The 23,717-nt window shown below is 37.0% G+C and overlaps 1 pseudogene; it reads left to right on the top strand.

Annotated features, from left to right (window-relative positions):
• Positions 1 to 4,963: 4,963 nt before the first annotated feature.
• LOC116024314 lies at positions 4,964 to 7,141 on the top strand (annotated as a pseudogene).
• The last annotated feature ends 16,576 nt before the right edge of the window (positions 7,142 to 23,717 follow it).

The following is a 23,717-nucleotide window of genomic DNA, read 5'->3' as shown; positions in this document are numbered from 1 at the left end:
CCCCCCCCCCTCTAGACTTGTACCCCATCCCCTTGGGACCAACATAATTAACTTAATTATCCGTCCCAGTAATTCCTCGAATGATTTTTCTTAATCATTCGGCCTTGGATAATCACAAGAGGTGAGCCCTTCTAGGAATCGGCTTCTTCAAACCTCTTGATCTTGATCTCGTGTCTTCATGTCCTCGGCCTTCAGAGCTTAAGATTATTCTGATCACTTCATGACTCGTCCTTTGTGACTTGAGTAGCATATTCTTCATGTACACGAGGTAAGAGGCATGAGTCCTAAGCTATTACAATGATTCGGCCATGATCTCGGCCAATTCAAAAACAAAATGAGATAACCTAAAAATTGGGGGATCTAAACTCCTGCTATTGGTATCATCAAAATCTTAATACTCGGGGTTCCTAATAGCTTCATATACCCTTAGTATCCACTATCAATGTACCACGTATTCATGGTTTCCTGAATCAAAAATTAATTTGATTTAGGTACCCATGCCATCTTGAATCATTGGGAGTTAGTTAGTCTAGGCATACCTCTAAACCTTGGTCCCATTATCCCGGAACTAGGTGAATAGTAGCCATTAGAAGCAAGGTAAGCATATTCATAATTAAAAGGAATGTTTTGAAATTCTTTGGGTTTTTTAGGTACGTATAAGATTGATGCTTGAGTCTATGAAACCTTTCAAATCTTGCTTTTGACATACGTTCATGGACCATTAGCAAATCTTCGTAAGAAGGAAATAACCTTCTGGCACCCCACATTGGTCTTCTAGTAAGCCTCTAGGATTTGTTAAACCTTTTGGGTTGACCTTTTGAGAACCTATTCGGTTGCCTTCTCGAATGGTTACCCATCGAGTAGTTCTTAGGTTTACCTCTACGAGAGTTACTCTTTGTTGGTTGACTTTTCGTAGGTTGACCTTTCGGTTTGCTACTACTTGGTCTTTTTTGTATAGTACTTTGAGTATTCTTCGGGTTACCGTTCAAATTGTTACTCTTTTGAGGTTCCACAACCTTTCAAATAGTTGGACCATTCGGTTGACTATTCATTTGTGGCGCTTTGTCTTTGTCAACTAGTGTTCGAGGTGCAGCTACACTATCTTGAAATTTAACAAACACAGACTTTAAACCTCCATTGATTGAAGGATTTGTTAGTTTGGTCAATTTTAAATGGGAGGGAGAGTTGGATCAAAGCCAAGTCCTGCTTTGTCACTAATTGGTCGTAGCACACTTACCATTTTATCTGTCATTTTAGATGAATTAGTAAAAGTGTCTATGACCTCAGGCGAGTTATGCTCTCGCACTTCTCTTGGTTTACACTCTTCTTTAAATTGGATAATTTGTGTCTCGATCTGGCTGAGTTTGAGGATCATTTCAGAATTTTGACGATGATGCCTTAGAAATTTTCTTGTTTAGCCATGAGTCGATCATTTTCTTCCTTAATATTGGATTGAGCTTTTATCACTTTTTAAAATCCTTCATCAGTTTAAGAACTGAATCCATAGGATCTTCACACAAACTAGAATCAGAACTGCATTCAGATGAGGATTGAGAGTGTACCTCATCTTCTTTGGCCATCAAGCACAACTCTTGATTTGATTGTACTTAAGTGAATAAGTAGATAAGCCTTTTCTCATCACCCGAGCTTTCACTTTCATCACTCGAGTTGGATGATTCTGTATGTTCAAGCAATTGTTCGGGCTCTTTAGTGATTAGTGTCTTTCTTCGTCGCTCAATTTTCATGTTACTCTTCGAATTACTCCTCGAAGATCTACTACTCATTTCTCTAGGAGTATCCCTTGAGTTTTCTTGATTTAAGCTTTTAGGTTCACTATGATGCTTGCTCACAGCTAGATAGGGACATTTAGCTTTAAAGTGCCCTAGCCTACTACAGTTGTAGCAAAAGCTCTGGTATTCTTTGGTTCCTTGACTTCTCAAATCGGATGCTCTCTCATGTGACCTTTCAAAGGACCTTTCGGAAGATCTCTTCGTTGATGATGATGGACTTGCTTGATTTTGTTGAGTGTTGGTCTTCCTAATGAACCTTTCGAATTTCCTAACAAACAATGCAAACTATTCTTTAGATAAAAATTTAATAGGGTTAGAGTTTGACCTTGAGGAAGTAGAGGGATGGTTAGCGATTAGTGCAATACTCTTTGGGTCGGTTGACTCCTTGTTACTTCTTGAGCACATTTTGAGCTTATAGGCCTTGAGATCTCTAAAGAGTTGAATAGTCTATACCCCTTTCAGATCTATGTGATCTCTCATTGCGATCCCCTTACTGAGGTAGTAAGGAATGCCAAGACTAAGAGAAAATTGGCTCTGGAAGGAGCTGGTCAGCCAATGAAGAAAGTATCTAAGGCACTCTTGCCCAAGAAGCCAAAGCGTAACCCGTTCGAGATGTCAAGGCAAGAAGTGGTCGAGAGGTTCATAGAGATGGTGGCCGAGACAGCACTAGTCAAGGAGGAACAAGTCTGAAAGGTAGAGGCCTAAGAAGTCAATACAGCTGAGCCTACCATTTGAGGAGTAGATGAAGTTCCCCAAACCGTTGAGGAGGAGAACATTGTTCGAGAAATAGAGATGACCCGCGAGACCAACGTTCTAATCTCAGTTCAACCTCAACCCATCCCATAAGAACCTATGCAAGTAAAATATGTGGTGAGCGAGAAATTAACTGATGTCGTTATCGAGATCGCTCGTGAAGCTGGTGATGTTGTTGCTTGATAAGCCTCCGAGATACCCTTAAATCAAGTACATATTAGGGTGTTTTGTCACGTTTATAGCATCCTTGCATGATGAATTGTGCTCATAAATGCTTGAAAATCACTAACTAATACACGAAAGCTACTTTTAGCCTAAAGGAGGGGAAAAGGGAGCCCCGGGAGCAAATAGGAGCAAAAGTTGAGCTTAAAGAGCGAACCAGGCAAGATCGGAGCCCCGGAGGACCCAAGTGGATGGCCACACGCGTGTGAGCGTGCATGGAAATAATCCAGTAGCCTCCCACGCACACTCACACGCGTGTGAGCACGCCTGGAGACTGCATTGCGCGAAAATTGTTAGGGTTGCTTTTTCGGAGACTATTTAAACCCCTTTGATAGATTTTCAGAGGAGGTTCCCAGAAATTTAGTTTTCCTTTCCTTAGTTTTTCTTTTGGAGAACTTTCTCCATTTTCTTAGATTTACATTTCTTAGTTTAGATAAATCTCCATTGTAGAAGACAACAAGTTTGGATTGAAGGATTACTTCACTCTAGGTGATCTCTATTTCATTTATATTATATTTTGTTATCTTGTTCTTGGATTAAATTAGCTTTTGTCTTGGATTTCATATCATGAGTGGCTAGTTTAATCTAGGGATTTGGTTTGTGTGATTGTATGATGCTAGTGTGATGATCTTATCTCTATTTTGGATCTAAATGCTTAGATTGTTGGATTATCTATTCTTGTCTATTGATTGTTGTTTTGATGAGATCTTGTTTGGATTTGGCCAATCTAGATGAGAGATTGAGCTCTTGACTCTTTCATGTCTTTGATTAGAGTTAGGATTTGAAGCTTGACACAATCATAGTTCCTATGGACTTCTTAAGAATAGTAGGATAGTGTGTAGCACTACTACAGAAATCACATACAACGTCGGATAATTAACGTCGGCTAAATAATTACCCGACGTTAAAGGTTCATTAATTAATTAAAAATAAATAGAAACCCTTTAACGTCGGTTATTTACTAATAACCGACGTTAAAGGTTGTAGATTAGACTACGGTGCGATACGACGTCGGCTAAGAGATTAGCCGACGTCGTATCGTGTATATTAGCCATCGGCGGACGATACGACGTCGGCTAACCGACCTAGCCGACGTCGTATCGCTCCTATAATTGCATTCGGGCATCGATACGACGTCGGCTAGGTTAGTTAGCCGACGTCGTATCCCATTAGTATTAGGCCCGGCGCATACGACGTCGGCTATCGCTCCTAGCCGACGTCGTATCATTAAGTCCGGGCGCGATACGACGTCGGCTACCACTCCTAGCCGACGTCGTATCGCGCTGATTTATAATATTTATACCTACAACGTCGGTTATTATAAATAACCGACGTTGTAGGGTTTTGAATATAGCCCAAATACTTTTAATTTTAGACCTTACTTGTGCTTCAAATTAAATTAGGGATTCAAGAGTACCTACATAAATTTTAACTATTCTCTTTTTCCCCCTCTCTCTCTCTGTCTCCATAGTTGGTTGCTCTGCATGTGCTCTGTCATCAATCCATCCCAGATACTTAGCTTTTTTTCCAATAATCCCACCGTCCACCCCTTTATACTCTCATTTTTTGTGGTATAAATTCAGTTTCTGCTTCTCCCTTCCTCACTAAGCATACATCTTCAGATCAGAGCTGCACTTAATAACAGAAATGGGCGAAGAAGTTAAACAACAGGTTATTCGGGTTTTCTTGAGTTTATTCATTCATAATGGATAGATGGTCCATTTTAAGTACTTGTTTCTGAAAAATGTGTAGTTTTATTATTAGCAGGAAGCAATTGAGGGAGAGGCGAAAGTAGTACAGTAGACTGTCGACGTCGTGCTTCAAAATTAGGGATTCAAAATTACAGCCGATGTCTTCCGTCTTTCGCTTCAAAACTTGTCGTCGTCTTCCGTCCATCCGTCGTCGCCGAAGGAGAACGCCGTCGCCGAAGGAAGCCGCCGTCGCCGTCGCCGCGAAGCCCACCATCGCTGCGAGGAGAAGCCGCTGTCGCCGCGAGGAGAAGCCGCCGTCGCCTCACGCCGTTGACTCAACCACTAGCCGCCGTCGCCTCACGCCGTTGACTCAACCACTAGCCGCCGTCGCCTCACGCCGTCGACACAGCCACTACCCGCCGTCTCCTCACGTCGTCGCCCCTGCTGCCCTCGCCGCCGGCATTGCCTCGGCTTCCTGCTTCGCCGCCGAAATCGCGCCTGCTCGCCATGTACGTTTTTCTCGTTTATTTTTTTATTTTATATATTTTTTTAATATTTTAGAAATTTTGGTTATTATTTATTTGATTAATTGTTTGTTATTGTGTGTTTGGAAAATTCTTGAGGTTTTTGTTTGGTTAAAATTTAAGAATTTCAGGAGAATTCAAAGGTGTCTGAAGATTCAACCGAAACTCCTCGGCATTTTCAGAATCCTGTACTAGCCTACATTACGCCCTGGTAATTTCATATTCTGGAATTTGAATTTTCCGTAATTTCTCTGCGTGGTGGTTGGATAATTGTTAATGAGAGCTATAGCAAGCTTCTAGCTTTGCAAAAAATGTACCATTTTGAGTGTTGATAAGAACAATAGGTTTTGAGGAACTAGAGAATTTACTGGGTTTGTTGAATCATGTTGTTTCTAAACTCAGCTTTATGATGTTGGCAATGAAATGAACAAATATACACTGTAATTTATGTTTTCTACAAGAGCTAGAAGTTTATTCCTTTTATATATATGGCACAAGTACTAGAACTTCCACTTTATTCCTAAAATTCAGTTCTTTGATATTCGTTCCTCTTTTATTGTTGATTGCCTCATTGGTCTTTGAGGTGTTTGTACTCATAGGCTTTAGATTGTGAGAGATGGTTTTTGTGGTAATACTTGTGCAGGAATTCAAAAGGTTATGACCTGGCCAAGAAGTTTTGCCTCAAATTTACACATTTGTCACCTGTTTGGTATGAACTAAAGAGGTATGAGAATTTTCATTCTCTTAATTCCAATCTTGTACCGACAGCATGTCATATCCTATTGCTACTTGTCCAACTGTTTTATAACATTATAAACAACAATAATCTCATGCTTGTGCTATAAGTCGTTATGTTGGTGTTGACATAAGTTGTGCCTTGTTAAGGTGTACTTTTTTTCCTATCTGAAATTATAGAGTGACTGTGTTGTTCTCTTGTATGTTAACTTTCTGTCTGAGTTCAGTAAAGGTACCGACTTAGTTCTGGATGGAAGGAATAATGCTGATAAAGGATGAATTTCAGAAATTCGAATGAAAGGAGATGCTTTGGTAGAGATTAAAAACCACTTCTAAAATTTCAATTTTAAGTTGCAAGTGGTTCAATTGCAAATACCATGATTATATTATATACAGTCTAGTGAGGCTTTTAGAACTTCTAGTGCTAATGTTAATTTGTATCTTCACTATTGTAGATTTTACCCAGAGTTGTTCTGGAAGCTATCCCTATGGATCTTCTTAAAAGGAAGGGACAGAGGGAGAAAGCAATAAGAATTATTATAGCAGAGTGCAAGTAAGTCTTCATTTTTGTTGTTGTTGTTGTTGTTTGCATCCCCCAGTGTACTTTCCATATATTGCTCCTACATTGTCTCTTTTTCATTATCCACTTTTCTGTTCCAAACATTAAAGAAACTATAAAGTGATGTAAATGTTTCTGCCAATATACTTGCGAGTTTTGCATTTAAATATTTTTTTAAATTTGCCTCAATTTAATTTTTCGTTAATCTTTAAAACTGAAGGAATAAACTAATAAACTGTAATTTGAGAGAGAGAGAGAGTTGTCTTCTATTTTCTGGATTTTAATATGAGCTGTTTGGTTGTATGGAAAAGTTTCTATCAGTCACGCTAATGAGCTTACACTTGCTTCACTTGCCAGGCCTTGCAGTTCATAAGGCAACTTGGAGAAGCCATGCATTCTGTGAACTTAGAAATGAATAACAAGAAACCTCTGGAGTTAGTTTATGTAATAGGCCTGCCACATTCTGATAAGCTGCAGGAACATGACTTTGGGCCCGAAGATTTAAGAAGTTTGGGCGACACTGTGGACGGTTTCTCTCTTATGACTTATGACTTCTCAAGGCCTCAGAGTCAAGGGCCAAATGCACCTCTGAATTGGATACACTCTACATTGCAACTTCTTCTTGGTGCTCAAGGAGTTGATCAGAGATTGGCTAGAAAGATATTCCTTGGCATCAATTTCTATGGAAATGATTTTGTCATTTCAGGAGGTATATTGATATCATAAGATTGTTTCAAGAATTATGCTTATAAATAGTTTAGTCGTTTCTGTTACAACAAAACTTACCATTCACTTGCAAAATTATCAATAACTTCAGGTTTAGGCGGTGGACCTATTATAGCACACGAGTATATATCGTTACTCTAGGTGATCTCTATTTCATTTATATTATATTTTGTTATCTTGTTCTTGGATTAAATTAGCTTTTGTCTTGGATTTCATATCATGAGTGGCTAGTTTAATCTAGGGATTTGGATTGTGTGATTGTATGATGCTAGTGTGATGATCTTATCTCTATTTTGGATCTAAATGCTTAGATTGTTGGATTATCTATTATTGTCTATTGATTGTTGTTTTGATGAGATCTTGTTTGGATTTGGCCAATCTAGATGAGAGATTGAGCTCTTGACTCTTTCATGTCTTTGATTAGAGTTAGGATTTGAAGCTTGACACAATCATAGTTCCTATGGACTTCTTAAGAATAGTAGGATAGTGTGTAGCTTAAGTGTTTGATAAAATTCCTCTTAGAGCTTTGGATGCTTGAAGGCACTCCTTAGTCAAAGAAGACTTAGTACACAAAGGTGGAAAAGGACTAAGACAACACACTCTTGAATAGCCAACATCCTTGCATTGTCTATCCATTACCTTAGTCACACCAAGATGCAACATACATGAACACTATCCAATCCCTACCCCTTTTTACATATTCACAAACTTTTTTACTTTATTACTTTCTTGCACACAAACCAAACTTTATGAACTCCTTTCAATCACGATCCACCATTCACCACACTCGAATCTCATGCATGACTCAATCAAGTAAACACCCGAACATTTGACACACCTCCACGTCCCTCCTTCGAGACCGATACTCGGGGAGTCACTGACTTTCCGTTTTAACACAAATATCTTTTGACGAATCAACCCCTACACAATACTGCATTCTTCACTGCTACACATAGCAAAGCTACTGTCGAGTATCTAGCTACACAACAACGCCATATCAATATTGATGTCGAATTAGCTCAACAAATGGCCAATGAAGATTTACTTGAAGACATTTATGCTAGAGAGGACAACATAATGTCTACTGATGAAAACCTATTTTCTTAGCAAATCAGAGTCACTACATGGCAAAGATGGTTCATTTCAAACTTGGACATCATTGAGGAAGGATTACAGCGCATGCTGCCGGAAGAAATCTTCTCTCTAGAATGGTTGGGCACTTCATCCATTCCTCTCGCCATAAACATTAATGAAATTCATCAAGTCTACATGGTGAAAGTGGCTGAGAGAGAAGTTGTCAAAGGAAAAGCCAAGGTCACAGAGAAAGAAGTGCAAGCACCATCACAATCGGAAAAAGCTTTTACAAAGGATATGAGGATGGCTTAAGCCCTCTCTCGCTTTGAGGCTAAGTTTGTGGATCTGAATCCTCAAGCTAGACCAAGCACAAGAGTTCCAATTCGTCCAAGCAGTTCAGTTCAAGAGGGCGAAGAAAACACAAACCAAGACTCTATGAACCGAATGGTCACAGATGTCATCTTTTCAATTGTTGAGGTCGAACAGTCAGCGGATGCTCTACCAAATCAATAGGTCGGGGATGCAACTCAACCAGAAGCCAAGGAGACAACCCGAGAAGTTGAAGAGGTTGTTCACCAAATGGTTGGTGATCTTATTGCCCGAGTAGTAGAAGTATCTAAGTCATCACATGGTGTATTTGAACCTGCTCGAGAGGTTATAGAACCGAGCAGAGAGGCTATTGATGTTGATGTGATACCGAGTAGTTTCCCAACCACTCGAGAGGTAGTGTTACTGAGTGATGAACTATCTTGAGGAGTATAAGTACCAGTCTGCTCGCCCCCATGGCCAACCACTTGAGAATATGTAGAACCGAGTGTTGAGGTCAAGCAAACAACCACTCATGAGGCTAAACAATTCGCAACTCCTCATGCTGCATTTGATGAAGAAGTGATTTCAAACTCATATTCTAGCTCAGCCAATTCTTGTGGAAATGGGAAGCACCAACAGGTGCTAGCTTAGAGAATCTCTTTTCTGTAGGTGTGGCTCATGACATGATGCCTCATCTTTCACCTAGGTCATTGGAAGGCATATGGACAATGGTGGATTTTTTGAAGTCCATGGCCAAGGAGTAGAGGACAATATTCAAGAAGGTGAAGAAGGCTGTCAATAAGACTCGTAATGAGAATTTTGAGACTAAGGCAATAGTGGTCAATGTAGCTGCTACAACAAGGAAGGTTATCCACTCCCTGAGTCAACCAGTCGAATCGTCCAACATTAATGATGAAGAGTTCAAAGATTCGGTATTAGAGTCCATCACCTACACAGATCTCATGATGGAGAAAATGGCAACGATACTTGAAGATGTCCTTGGTGGTCTACAACAAGTATTTGAAAAAACAAGGACAACTTCAAGTCAACCAACGAGCAATAAAGGATAGCATTGAAGAGCTGAAAGAGGACACGCAAATCATTCACAACAGCCTCGGTGATCTCAACAACAAGTTTGATGTCTCCACACCTGGCACTGTCAATGAGATGCCAAAAGGGGGTAAGAAAACCAAGGTGGTTAAGTGAGACTGATAGGTGCCAAAGATACCTAGGTTAAGGGTCTAATTAAGGGGTGAAATTGTGTTATTGGATATCCTTTTGTACTTAATCTATGGTGTTTTGTGCTCTGATGTGCTAATCATTGCAAAGCTCTATTCTTGGCACACTTTAGATGGTTTTGTAGGTTTTTGAGGCTCAAGGAGAAAGCATATGAACTTGGCACGGAAACAACCAAAGGAGGAGGCACAAGGGAAGGACCACGTCCAAATCCAAGCGTGGATTGTGGCGTGGTTTATTCCAGAAACTTCCACGCTACAATTCCACGCGTGGATAGAAAGAGAAAGGCTTTTAAGTAAAACAATCCACGTTCGATCCAGACATGTGGACTTGCTCGTGGAATCATCTTTGGCACGAATTATGATCGAAGTGCATTAGATGAAGCTATTTAAGGAGTTAGATTAGATATTTTGAGGGGGACTCATTGTTAATCATTTTTTCTAGAGTTAGACATTTGAGTAGTGGTATATCATATTCTTAGAACACTCCTAAATTGTAGAGAGAATATTGTGGAGAAGATCATCTTGAAGACATTTGTTTGGATTTCAATTGCTTGTTCTTAGGTAAATCATAATCTCTACTTTGAATTGCATTTCAATTTGATTTCAATTGCTTTCTTCATTTGTTCAATCTAGGTTAATTGTGATTTACATTTGCAAGCATGAGTAGCTCAATTCCTCTATAGGAATTGAATTGTAAAGTGTGTCATGATGCTAAGTGTTGATCTTCAATTCTAATTTGGATTTTGTTATTTTGTTGATTGGATGATCTATTCTTGTCAATTGTTGGTGAATTGTATGGTTTTCTATGAGGGTGGCCATCTCATTGAATGATCTAAGGCATCAAACCTAGGCAAGATATTGCAAGGATTGTTTTATCTTCAACATTTGTAACTCTATGCGGTAGAAGTAGAAAGAGGTAGAGTAGACTAGTTATAGTCAAAAAACCTGTGGAGTTCAAGGCTGGCTTTGTGTTCAAGGCTTGAACATCCTTTGTACTAGTATATTAGGTCTAACCTTCTTATGAGATTATAAGGAGAAGAGTGTAATAAGCTTGGTTGGCCGAACCACTATAAAAATCTATCTATATATATATATCTCTCTCTCTTTTATTTACTACTTGCATTGCATACATTATCACAAACAAATATTAATAATTTTACAAGAATTAAAATGCGTGCAAACAAACAAAATATGGTTAACAATAATTTCCATTGTGCATAATCAACGAGACGTTGAAGTTACCTCTTGAGTTACTTGAAAGAATCATAAAAGTTTTTCAAAAATCTAACAAGTCTATTCACCCCCCACCCCCCCTCTAGACATGTTTCATAACCCTCTAGGAGCAACACAGGCTAGCCCACTAAATTTAGGGCTAGTCTATTCAGGCCATCAAGCTAAAGTTTCTTGGCCCTAATCCTAAAAATTTTCAGACATATCGAGTCAGCCCATCGGTTTCGAGTTAAGATTAATTGACATCTGTACTTGCAGTTAACATATTATATACCTTCAGTTTATTTACATGTATATAATGTGTTAATTGCATGCATGTATATAATCTTAATGTCATTTTTGTGTTAGGGTACACAATGCAAAGGTGAACCATAGTCCATGATATAATTTTACAGACACATTAGGCGGGCTTGGCGGGCCTAGGCGAACCCACCAAGGTCATACCAAAGCCCACTAATTTATTGGGTTATAAACTTAAAGAGTCCATCCCGCTCTTTTAATGAGCAAAGCAGGTTTTGACCAATCATTATTGTGTGGACCATGGTCCACACAGCTGTGTGGACCACACTATCAAATAATGTACATTTAATATAAAAATAATGTACATTCAATATAAAAATAATGTACATTGTATTCAGAGAATATACATTATTTGTGTACTGAATGTACATTATTTTTATACTATAGTATAAAAATAATGTACATTCAGTACAAACATAATGTACATTTAGTACATTAACAATGTACATTTTATCATGGTCCACACAGCTGTGTGGACCATGGTCCACACAATAATTTGCCGGTTTTGACAGCTCCATAAGTTAGTACAAGCTGCTTTTTCCAAAATAAATTGTGTGGGCATGCATATAATATAGATGATATAGTGTACTGCTCATCAATGGTACTTGTGTGTATGTGTTATTTCAAAAGAACTCAAGCGTGCATGGAGGTATACTTGACTAGTCGATTCGCATATGTATTTGGGAAGATCTGGAGGGCAATTATTGAATGCCAATATGTGATAGAAGACAAATGCTAGGAAAACGCAAAAACGTTGTTGGTGAAATTAAGATAGATTTCCGATGGTAGCTTTAACATAGTATAGCTACCTAGTACCTATAGGTTACCAACTGCATTGATAACTCGAAAGAGGATTGCAAGGTCTAGCAAGTAGCAATGCTCTCTCTTTCATGGAAAGAGAGCCAAATAAACTAGTTAGGTCATCATGTTGTCTTGTCTATTATTTACTACTATAGAGATTAAAGAAACCCTAGCTACTATATATATGCATGTCTACCACCAATATTTAATGAGAACAAAACATTCATGCCTTGCCTGGACCTCATCATCTACCCTTCTTCGTTAACACTACTCTTCATCAATAACTTAGGCTTAATTGCCAGGCCATATATTTAGGAAAATCCAAATGAGATTTAATATATTTCCTCTGTACCTAGTTATCAAATCATCCTATAAGGTATGTACTCTCTTGTCCGACTGTTCTAAACTTTGAAATTGGAGGGTGAGGTTTTTATCATTCTATTAGATGGAGGTTCAGAAGATTAAATTCTGTATTTGATATGTGGTGTTAATTGATACGCAAATATAAAAAAAAAATTATATATATATATATATATATATATAATTAATTGTGTATTTACTACTAGTTATATTTTTTGAGTAAGTTACATATTTATCATCAGTGTAATTTTGACATAATAATAAGCCTTTGATCCGGTCACATGAAATATTTTCAATATTGTGTTTTGTAAAGTTATACATTGTACTTTGTTAGAAGTACAGAATTAAGCGAATAGATCATAGAGCACAACTTGCAAAACACATGATATAACTTTTATTTCTACAAATACAACATTATAAAGTTACAACCATAACAAAGTTGGTCGGTTGTAACTAGGCTTGGTAACCGCAAGGTTCCAAGTTTAGCTCCCAATGAAAACAATCTATTGTCCTTCTCGATTTGAGCCGGCCATTATGTATCACCTAGACTGATTTATACTTTCTTGTAGTCTTTTATTAGTTATCTAAAGTTACAAAGTAGACTTTTACTCAGCACACATCTTCTGATAATGGCTGCAGATTTCTTTCATCTTTCAAAAAAAAATACTTATGGATTATAATGCAAAACATTGTAAAACTTAATACATTCCAAAATGGAAGTGAGAAAAAGAGTAGAGGGCAGGAATGTGATCACGAGCTCAAAAGACAGCAAAGGTACGACATAGATATATTTGCCATGGGTTACTTGGAGCTTTTTCAGCACGAAGATGGGGCCCACCAAAGGGAATTATGTATAGACTACTACTGGCCAACTGGGTACAAGCATACCACTGTACGACCACATGGGGGGAGATGGAAGAGCAAGTTGATGGAGGGAGGGAGGTGTTATGACGAAAGTAGCCTCCGAGATTTACTTGTTTCGAAATCAGACTGTGGCTGAAGTGATGGGGGACACAACCTCTGAGGGCAATCATGTCCTGCAATAAAGACGCTGGAAGAAATGCAGAGTTTTAAGAAGATGCATATATGTTTTCAAAAAAAAAAAAAAAAAAAAAGAAGATGCATATTATTATATTTATATGATATGATATGATATGATGTGATGAAAAAATAGTTATTCATAATAATAAATAAAAAAGTGAATTACTGTGTGGTAATGCCAGGGTTGGGGACCACACAACTGTCTCTTCTTTTGTGATGAACGCTCAGACTTTACTGACCAAAGAAATTTAGAAAACGACGGGGAACTTACCCGCCTTTCCTCTTCTATTCTTAGCTAGATAGATAGGATGTACAATGGCTTTATTTTATTAATGGTTAATTAAATTTTGATTTAATTCAAATTTTAAATGGTTGAATTTTGATTACACACTAAACAGCAAAAATTAAAGAAATTGGTGCAAAAGAAGGTGGAGATTAAGGCGGCAATTTTTTTAATTTATATTTAATATTGAAATGTAGAGGCTTAGACTGAATTATTTCTCTTTAGACTCAATTAGAGATTGTAATCGGACAAGGAATATGTGGGCATATTCCTCATCCCAACCCCAATACCCACACCAATCCCCACTACTCCTATTCCTATCTTCACATTTGGAGATATATTTTCTCATTCTACAAAATTTTACTAGAGAGTATAGATAAGAGATTCTCCATTGTCAATATATATAAGAAAGATGAGGGTATTCTTTGTCCCAAACTCGATGGAGATTACTAAATATATCCTCGTGCTCATCATCATTCCTTCCCCGTTTTCAATACCCATCCCCTTCCCTATTGATGTGAGGAATAGAGTTCCCCATTGGATCCCAACACAATGGTCATCCCTAGATCCAGCCAAAGACCTTGTGGTCATCAAGCGGTATAGTTTTGGCTCTCTCAAGTGAGTGGTCACAGGTTCAATCTTCAGTGGGTGCGTTGACTCTTTGTGTTTAGTAGATTGAGCGAAAGTATATATGAAGGTCCACACAACAGTGATTGCTAGAGCCAATAGTGGGTTCTTAGGTATGGGTCATTTCCTATAATCCTAACATAAGTATTTTAATAATTCATTGAATCAAAACATTTTAATCATTCAAAAGAAGAAAAAAAATACATTAACATGTGTGTGTATACATATATAATTGAGGTTAAATTTTTGGTTAATTCAATTAATTATATTTTTAGGTTGAATTAACCGATAATAAAAACAATCTATAATAATATATATAAAAGTGAAATCCTCCTATTTCATTTTCCCGCTCAAACTTTTGTAGGCAATTAAATATTAATTAAATAATTAATAAAGCTTATTTGGTAAGAAAATGTAAAATGGAAATTAACTAATATCTATTAATTGATAATATTGGTTCTATTTTCACGTATAAATATTATTAATAAAATTAAAATCATCCCCTTCAACTTTCCCGCACAAACTAATATTATAAATTAATTGGTAAAAGATTAATAAAGTTTAATTGGTAACAAAATTTTATTTACAAAATTATGAGAATAATTAACCCATTATAATTGTAAGAATAATGGAAACAAACTCTGCGTAATAAATAAGAAAATTCCTTGAAAATTCTGAGTAATTTTGTAAGAAAAAATATTTTATTAATTATTATTTACACCAATAATAATAATTTGAATACTTATCTATACTTATATATCTATACTACTATTAATAAAAATAAAATCATCATTTGTGAAATTTCCGGCCAAACAATATAGTAAAGATAAAATAGAAAAAAATGTGATATTATTAATTGATTGAAAATATAAAAACATCATAATCTATACTATATATATATATATATATATATATATAAAAGTAAAAATCCTCCTATTTTATTTTCCCGCCCAAACTTTTGTAGTCAATTAAATATTAATTAAATAATTAATAAAGCTTATTTGATAATAAAATGTAAAATGGAAATTAACTAATATCTATTAATTGGTAATATTGTTTCTATTTTCACATATCAATACTATTAATAAAAAATAAAATCATCACCTTTAACTTTCCCGCACAAACTAATATTATTAAATAATTTATAAAAAAATTAATAAAGTTCAAGTGGTAACAAAATTTTATTTACTAAATTCTGAAAATAATTAAACCATTATAATTGTGAGAATAATGGAAACAAATTCTGCGTTATAAATAAGAAAATTTTTGAAAATTTTGCGTAATTTTATAAGAAAAATAAATTATTAATTATTATTTACAGCAATTATAATAATTCGAATACTTATCTATACTTCTATATCTATACTACTATTAATAAAAATAAAATCATCATTTGTGAAATTTTTGGCCAAACAAAATAGTAAAGATAAAATGAAAAAAAAATTGATATTACTAATTGATTGAAAATATAAAAAGATCATAATCTATACTAGTTTGTAAAAAAATGTAGAACTGTAAACTAAATTAGAAAGCTTGATCATCAACTGGACTTTTTCCAATTTAGTCGATTAATGGAATTATAATTGAGCATTGCATACCTCTAATTCTTGGTCTAATTAAGTGGTATTATCAAGATAATGCACTATTAATAAACCAAAAAAAATCTTATTATATGATTTTAATTATTAAAATGATAAACTATTCATCAATATTATTTTTAAAAATTGATACCTTTAGTCCTTAAATTGTGATCTTGTGATGTGTATTTAATCTTTCAATTATTATTTACAATATAGAGTAATTAGTTTCTAAATTGGATGTTAGTGATATGACGAATTTGGTCCCTATGATTTTTAACAATCAAACCCTAACAATAGAGGTCAAATTCTTCACTTTGTTAAAAAATTTAAAAACCAATTAAACTTACACCATAAATAATTATTTAAAAAAAAAACTAAATCTATACAACAATCTCAATTAAAATATTTAAAAGTTAAATGTACACCACTTATTATTATTATTATTATTATTATTATTATTATTATTATTATTATTATTATTATATCCTCTAAACATGCATGATATATATGTATATTGCATGCATGTAACATAATGATGCTCAAGTTTTTCACTAACCACGACATGAAGAATTATATGTGTATGAAAAAGGTATATAACTTCTTCTCCATTGAGTTGTCTATATTAGTAATGGTGCCATAATCATGATGCTTTACTTTTGCTTTAAACGCCAATGACATTGTCGTTTAACCAACGTAACTTGGAGTAGAAATTCAGCTATTCTCCTCCAATAGAAGTCAGGCGTGTTAATTTGACAAGAGTACGTAGATGCATTGATATCATATTGTCCAAAAATAGACTAGTTTCTTAATACAATATTAAGTTTTTCAAAAAAAAAAATTTGTGACCAGATAAAAACGCATCTTTAATTTACCGGAAAGTCCGAAATTATTATTCTGGATACGATTTAAGTGAAGCTCACCTTGTGACTATAGCCAGCACACGACTGGCTAAGGTTACCCAAAGATGACCCGTTCAAACTAAGGAGACCAATAAACAATGTAACTCTCATAATGAGTCAAATTTGTAACCTTGTAGTTACAAAGCTAACTGTCCGCCCAACTTAGTTAGGAAAGCTCACACCTAACATTCGAGAATGTGCATTGAGTTCTCAAATAAGAGGGTGTTTCACGTAGCAGAATATAGAACTAAAATTTAAGGAAGAAAACAAATTTTGTAAAGTGATAAATCTGATTCATATTGAAATGAACTAACTGAGCTGTTTTTATACAAGGGGAAGGTGGGAAAGCTAACAATCTAACAAACTATCATAACAGCCTTTCTAACTGACTTCTTAACTGAAAGTAGTTCAGCAATCAAACTTGTATATCCCCCGAAAGCCCCCCGCAAGCTGGATTGTATAGGTTGAACAATCCAAGCTTGGAGACATAGCTGAAGAAGGAGCCTGGACAGTGAGCCTTTGTAAGAACATCTGCCAACTGATTTTCAGATGAAATATGAAAGAGCTTGATGATTCCTTTGTGCAGTTTTTCTCTAACAAGATGGCAATCAATCTCTATATGCTTTGTTCTTTCATGAAACACAGGGTTTTCAGTGATGGCTATTGCAGACTTGCTATCACAATAAACAGCAGCTGGAACATTAGGATGTAAACCAAACTCAGCAAGTAGGTAGATCAACCATTGTACTTCACAAGTGGTTGCTGCCAAGGCTCTGTATTCTACTTCTGAGGAAGATCTGGATATGGTAGGTTGTTTCTTGGACTTCCAAGATATCAGGGCTTAACCAAGAAAAATGCAAAATCCTGTAACTGACTTCCTGGAGTCAATACAAGCACCCCAGTCAGAATCAGAAAAGGCCTTTAGTTGAAGATCAGATGAAGCTGGGAAGAATAACCCTTGTCCTGGAGCATTTTTAATGTATCTTAGAACTCTGTGGGCTGCTTGTAAATGTAGATGTGTAGGTTTATCCAAGAATTGAGACAACTATTGTGTAGCAAAACTTATGTCAGGCCTTGTAATATTTAAGTATAAAAGTTTTCCAATAAGCCTTCTATACTGAGTATTATCTTCCAGAACATCACCTTCATTTCTGCTCAACTTGTGTGAAGGGACTGTAGGGCTATGAACAGGTTTTGAGCCCATGAATCCTGCCTCATCAAGCAACTCTAGGGCATATTTTCTTTGAGATACTGCAATGCCCTTTTTCTGCCTAGCCACCTCAAGGCCTAAGAAGTACTTCAAGGGTCCCAAGTCTTTGATCTGAAACTGATCATTTAGTTGAGTTTTGATCTGGTGAACCAGGTTTAGATCAGCACTAGCCACCACTATATCATCTACATAAACTAGTAGGACTACAAATGATGACCCTTCCCCTTTAGTAAATAAAGAATTGTCAGGAACAGACTGCTTAAACCCCATACTTAACAATGCAACACACAGTTTGATGTTCCACTATCTACTTGCCTGTTTTAGGCCATACAAAGACTTGATCAGCCTGCATACTTGACCAGTTTTTCCTTCTACACAACCAGGAGGAGGCTCCATGTAGACTTCCTCCTCAAGGTCCCCATGAAGAAATGCATTGTTCACATCCATTTGGTGGAGATGCCATTCCTTTGCTGCTGCAACTACTAACAATGTTCTAATAGTGGTCATCTTGGCCACTGGACTGAAAGTATCTAGGTAATCAATACCAAGAGTTTGTGTGTACCCCTTAGCCACAAGTCTTGCTTTATATCTTTCAACAGTGCCATCTGCCTTGTGTTTAATCTTGTACACCCATCTACATCCAATAGGTTTCTTGGATGGTGGCAGGTCCACCATCTCCCAAGTGTTGTTCCTCTTTAAAGCAGCAATCTCACTCTCCATAGCTTCCCTCCAACATTCATGCTTTATGGCCTCTTTGTAATTCTTTGGCTCACTGTGGCAAGTAATATTCATAACAAAAGAGTAGAATGATGGTGAAAGCTTAGTGTAGTTTATGACCTTAGAGATGTCATGAGGAGAGGTTCTCATCACAGAGCTGTGGCATACATAGTCCCCCAAGTAAGCTGGAGTATGTTTTTGTCTAGTAGATCTCCTGATTGCTGGTTGTTGAGACTGTTCTGGTGAGGTACCATGTGGATGCTCAGGAGACTGTGTTTGTTCAACTGCCTCATGAAGTGGTAGGCTATGTATTTGCTCATGACTGGTGGTAGTATGAGGAGGATCTTGTTACTCATCAGAGAGTTCTGTTGAGACATTAGCTGGAAGATTGACCTAGGAGAACTCCTTTTCTGAACTGACACCATGCTGAAATGGGAATGTATTCTCATAAAATATCACATCTCTAGACAAGAAAACCATCTTTGAATGCAGATCATACAGTTTATAGCCTTTAGTTCCATTAACAAAACCAAGAAAGATACATTTCTTAGCTCTAGCATCAAATTTTGACTTTGGACCCAATGTAGCAGCATAAGCCAAACAACCAAACACTTTCAAATGTTGATAATGTGGAACCTTTTGAAGCAGAACTTGATAGGGTATTTGATTATTAATGGCAGCTGATGGCAATCTATTTATGATGTAAGCTGCATGTAGTATACATTCACCCCAAAAATGCTCTGGCAAGTTGGCTTGGAACCTGAGAGCTCTAGCAGTAGTTAGGAGATGGCCATGCTTCCTTTCAACTCTACTGTTCTGTTGAGGAGTATATGTACAGGAGGTTTGATGCATAATTCCTTCTTGATTAAAAAATTCAGACATATCAAACTCAGGACCATTATCTGATCTTATGGTCTTGACATGGACTCCATATTGAGTCTTGACTATTTTGCAAAAACTTATGATTAGGTTTCTGACTTCAGATTTCTTTCTCATTAGGTGAACCCACACTGCCCTGCTGTGGTCATCAACCATGGTAAGGAAGTAATGATGACCATGGATGGTGGCAGTCTTATAAGGACCCCAAATGTCCATATGCAATAAATCAAAAAAAGCATCAGCAATAGAAGTACTAGACTGAAATGGGAGTCTTTTTTGTTTTGCAAAATGACAACAATCACATATCAAATTCTTATTCATTTGAATTGTTGAGTCCAACTCATGCAACAACTGAATTTTTGAGCATGAGGCATGTCCTAACCTAGCATGCCACAAGGTACACTTATTCAACTTTGAAACAATGATATTTATAGAATTGGAATTAGCAGGAAAAATCAGGTGATATAGTCCATTCTGGAGTTCAGCCAGCCCAATCATCTTCCCATGAATAGCTCCCTGTATTATGCACTGATTAGTATGAAGCTTCATTGTGCAGTTTGAGCTTTTAATGAGGGCTCCCACAGATATCAAATTATACTGAAATCCAGGAACATAGAGAACATTGTGCAGAACAAATTCCTTAGATAGATATACAGATCCAATGCAGGTTATGGCAACTTGTTCTCCATTAAGTAAACTAACATGCATGTTATGAACCATCTTTTGCTTTGTCAACAGATTCATGCTACACACAACATGATGAGTAGCACCACTATCTAATATCCACTCATTTTCTCTGTAAACTACTAGATTAGGGGATGACAGTGTACCTTCAGTTTGAGCACCTGGCATGAGATTGGCAGAAATGACATTAGTCTGAATTGGTTGATCCAGTGGTGTGGTCATGGACCCTTTTTCCCCATATGATCTTTGCATTTGGACAAACTCCATGAATTTCTTGAAGTCATTTTGAGTGAAAGATATATCTTCATTAGAACTTGGTTGCTGGACTGTCAAGGGACCCTGAGTGTGGTTGACAAAGCCCTGATTTCTTGGCTTTGGCTTCCAACCAGGTGGTGTTGGTCCCAAGGGGATGGGGTACAAGTCTAGAGGGGGGGTGAATAGACTTGTATAAGATTTTGCAAATCTTTTCAACCTCTCGTGTGTATTGAACTTAGGATGTTTAAGTTCGATACCTCACGAGGTGAAGACAAAGTTTTATGCGCAGCGGAAATATTATCCCCTTTTTGGTTAGCACGAGTTTGGGTTAGTTCGAGAGGTGTGATTATATGCAGTGCAATCGAGAAGTTAGCGAGAGATAAAAACAGAAAGTAAATGCAAGAGAGATTTTTAAGTGGTTCGGCCAACCCGCCTACTTCCACTCTTCTTCCAGAAACTCCCTGGAAGGATTGCACTAAAAACTTCCCTTTCTAGTACAATAACGAGCGCTTGAGCTTTGATCACCAAGNACTAAGATGTGTTCTCTCGCTGTGTATTGAATATCAGGATGATATTCCAAGTTAAGCACTTTGCACTGGAACGTTTTTATCAGACACCTCTTGTTAACCTCTTGACCTCTTTTTCAACCCCCTTTTGTCTTCTGTGTCTTTACGTCCTTATATATGAGAGTAGAAGAATAGTTCCGTTGGAGGGAAAACTATTCCGTTTGAAATTGGTCTCCCACGCCGAACATGGGTCTTTGCACAATTTCAGCATTTTTCATGGAGTAGTGGTCTTGTAACTTGAGCCTTTTGTTTTGTAGTGAATATTCCATATTCCACTTTCTTGAGTTCATGCTTCACTTGCTTCTTTTGGATAAAGTTACTCTTTTTGTGTTCCCATCATTCCTTGTTTGGGGAATCTGACCACTTCAGGATTGGTGCACTTCTTGACCGTTTGTGGTGGAGGTCTGACGTGTCATCCACTTCCGTCCATTTTGAAACCTCCCGCTCAGCACCTCTTCAATATTTTATCTCCATGATATTCTTCTTCTCCAAACTTAGAGTATTTTATCTGCACATGTTGACTAACATTCAGCCTCTTGGAGAAGTGCCGGTTTATCGAGACCATAAAAGATGTCTCGACCACTTGATGTTTCAATCCCATGTATCGAGAGGTCTATCTCTCGAATATTCTTTACGTCTCGAACTCGATAGGTATATCGAGAGGTCCTTACCTCTCGAACTTGGCTTGTGTCTCGAGACTTAGTTGATGTCTCGTAGACCTTTATTCCTCCAGAGTTGTCTCGTGCCTGCTTCTGATCTATCTGTTTGCTTACAACACGAAAACTTCTAAGTTGTTCAAACAAGTTTACCTTAAGCTTAAATATTTCCCGAGTTGAGCTCAAATTACCCGGTTGTATTTTCGCTCTTAGTTTACTTATCGAACTTACATTGTTTTGCCTATGTATCGAGACTTGGGGATTCTTACTTAACAGTTGGTATCATCAAAACCTATTACATGATGTTCCTAACAGGTGGGTATCCATGTTTCTTGTAGCATTTATCTTCTGTGTGTCCTGTGAAACCACAGAAAGTGCACACAGGTTTCTTGTTCCCACTTACAAACTTCTTGTAGTTCTGTTGAGGACCATTACCTGCCCTACCCATCAAGACATTTCCAGTGATACCAACTTCACCAGCTTGATGTAGCTGACTAGCAAATCCTGTGATACCAATGTGAAACTATCTCTCCTGTTGTGCTATCATGGAGTAAGCATCACACACATCTGGAAGAGGTCTCATGAGCATGATTTGGTTTCTTGTACCAGCATGTCTATCATGCAAACCAATGAGAAATATGGACAACTTATCCTTCTTAGTTTGCTCATTCAACTCATCAATCTTCTTCCCACAATTACACTTCACAATGCAATCGCAAGCTACAGAGGGTCTGAGAATGAGTGAAATATTCATTTAGGGAACTGTCACCTTGCTTCATTTGATAAATCTCGCACTTGATTTCTGGTATTCGAAATAGATCTTGTTGGCTAAATCTGCGTTTCAAATTACTCCATATGCCATACGTAGTGTCGATCCAAAGAACACTGCGTCCAATCGTCGGAGATAGTGATCGGACAATCCAGGAGATCACCATGTCATTGCATCGTGTCCATACATCAAACCTCTGATCATCTGTTGACGGCTTGGTGATCGATCCATTAACAAATTTCAGTTTATTCTTGCATGACAACGCCATTGTCATGGCTCTTGCCCATGGATGGTAATTCGGACCTTCTAGCGGCGTAGAGACCAGCACCAATGCTGGACTCTCATTAGGATGCAGAAAGTAAGGATTTGACTGGGACTGTGGATCAAAAATTACCTCGCATGTGTTTGATCCAATCGGCGGAGTCAAAGGAACAGAGGGAGCAGGTGCCGGATTTCCAGTTGCCGGAGCTGCTGCTGTATTATCAACGGGAGTTGATCTTGTGCCGATCGGAGGCCACGCCGCCATTGGAAAAGAGATCTTCAGGAAACCTTCTTCAAGGCTCTGATACCATTTCACGCAGCAGAATATAGAACTAAAATTTAAGGAAGAGAACAAATTTTGTAAAGTGATAAATCTGATTCATATTGAAATGAACTAACTGAGCTGTTTTTATACAAGGGGAAGGTGGGAAAGCTAACAATCTAACAAACTATCATAACAGCCTTTCTAACTGACTTCTTAACTGAAAGTAGTTCAGCAATCAAACTTGTATATTCCCTGAAAGAATGGCTATCTAGATATGATAATCATATCATATATACTCCATCAACTTGAACACCCTAGCCTCCCAAAGTCAAATTATTCTTTCTACATGAACTTTTGTCAATGTCATCGTTAACTATAACCGTTAATTATAATAACACATCCTTTCACATAATATTAAGATATTGAGAGTGTGTTTGGTTCATTAGTTCATGGTTTTACACATCAGGAAAAAGGATGAGAATCAAAATCATAGTGCTTGGTTGACAACTTTTTAAAACACAACTATGGATTTTGATTACCCCTTCAATTAAAATTTCATTCCCTAATTAAAAAGGGATATCATTCCATTTTATTGGTAATCTAATTTTTAAGTTTGGATTAATACTTTAAGATTTTTGTTTTGATTTTTTTGTTCATATTGATGTTTTAGATGTCATTATATTAAGATTAATTGTCTTGATTTTTTTATTTTT

This window comes from Ipomoea triloba, chromosome 7 (genome assembly GCF_003576645.1).
Source record: "Ipomoea triloba cultivar NCNSP0323 chromosome 7, ASM357664v1".
Lineage (NCBI taxonomy): Eukaryota > Viridiplantae > Streptophyta > Magnoliopsida > Solanales > Convolvulaceae > Ipomoea > Ipomoea triloba.
Note: the sequence above shows the minus strand (reverse complement) of the source record. Positions and strands in the feature narration are given on the sequence as shown.